Source organism: Vombatus ursinus, unplaced genomic scaffold (genome assembly GCF_900497805.2).
Source record: "Vombatus ursinus unplaced genomic scaffold, bare-nosed wombat genome assembly UNPS02014818.1, whole genome shotgun sequence".
Lineage (NCBI taxonomy): Eukaryota > Metazoa > Chordata > Mammalia > Diprotodontia > Vombatidae > Vombatus > Vombatus ursinus.
In genome coordinates this window covers 1,841,851-1,843,263 of record NW_020954596.1, presented here as the reverse complement: position 1 = coordinate 1,843,263, position 1,413 = coordinate 1,841,851, and the positions used below count along the sequence as shown (strand labels likewise).

The 1,413-nt window shown below is 40.7% G+C and overlaps 1 protein-coding gene across 4 annotated transcripts in view; it reads right to left on the bottom strand.

The window, feature by feature from the left end:
• PCGF3 (polycomb group ring finger 3) overlaps positions 1-1,413 on the bottom strand; it is a 124,405-nt gene that overhangs the window by 93,407 nt on the left and 29,585 nt on the right. The gene's annotated exons all lie outside the window — the stretch shown is intronic.

Sequence of the window (1,413 nt, the reverse complement as noted above, 5' to 3'; positions counted from 1 at the left end):
AGCTGTGTGACTCTGGGCAAGTCACTTAACCCCAATTGCCTCACTAAAAAAAACAAACAAATAAAAAGGGGGTAGCTAGGTGTCGAGCAGATAGAGCACCAGCGCTGAAGTCAGGAGGACCTGAGTTCAAATCCGGCCTCAGACCAAACACTTGACACACTTACTAGCTATATGACCCTGGGCAAGTCACTTAACCCCAATTACCTTAAAAAAAACAAACCAAAAAAAAACTTCCTCATCATATCCTTAGGCTATTTATTAAGTGGGAAATAGTGCTTTTTCTTATACATTTGAATCACTTCCTCACATATCTTTGCCTTCTTTTTGTTCCTTGAAGAGGACACTCCATCTCTGGACTCATGCCTGGAATGTTTCCTCCCTCCCTCCCTCCTTTCCTTGGCTCCCTTCCATACTTGACTCAAATCCTACCTTCTGAAAAGGGGCCTTCCCAGTTTCCTCCACTGCTAGTGCTCACCCTCTGAGATTACCTCCCAATTTACACTGTATATATCAAATATGCATAGTTGTTTGCATGTTCTTTCCCACTAGAATCCTTGGGGACAGGGTTCATGTTTTTGCATGGTGCTTCTCACACAGTAAGCTTTTGATAAATGTTTGCTGATTTACTGATCTCTGCTGCTTATCGCGTGGGATCCTTTTCCATGTTCTTCCACAAATATGCCACAGGGGATCCACTGAAAGTACTGCAAATACTTGGGGTCTTTTTCTTCCTATTTCTTTAATATCAATAGAGCACTGGAAACAGATTGTCCATTGATTATATCTTTCTTTAGCTTCAGGTTCACTCTACTATGTGCCTTTCCATATCTCTGCTAAGTACTCCTGTTCCTATATATGTCAGGAGAATATGAGAAAGGCTTCTAGCAAACTGGGTGGACTCTGGTGAATTTATGAGAAGACATGGTTAGGAATCACACAGGATAAGAAGGTATGGATAGGTTGTCATCTGTATTTCTGGAGCTAATACCCTTATCAATAAGATCCTGTGGAGCACCGGTATTTGCAGTCAGGAAGATCGAGGTTCAAATTCTATGAAACGTGAGTTCTGTAACAATGGACAAGCATCCTCTCTGTGCACTAGAGAGAATTTCTACACTGGAAATTCCCTATATACCAATGAAATCACAGGTTCCCTTTCATCCCTCCAAAAAAAATATAATAAAATAAAAAAATTAAATGAAATAAAATGTTAAAAGAAACATGTCATTCCCCTACTCAAGAAGCTTCAGTGGCTTCCTATTGGCTCTGCAGGAAAAACACACTCTTCTGTTTGACATTGAAAGCCTTTTACAGTCTGGTTCCAACCAAGCTTTCCTAGCCACTTTCACATTATTCTTTCTTGCAGCATTGTATGTTACCACATTCCTTACTGCCTGGAAGGTTCTTCCTCCC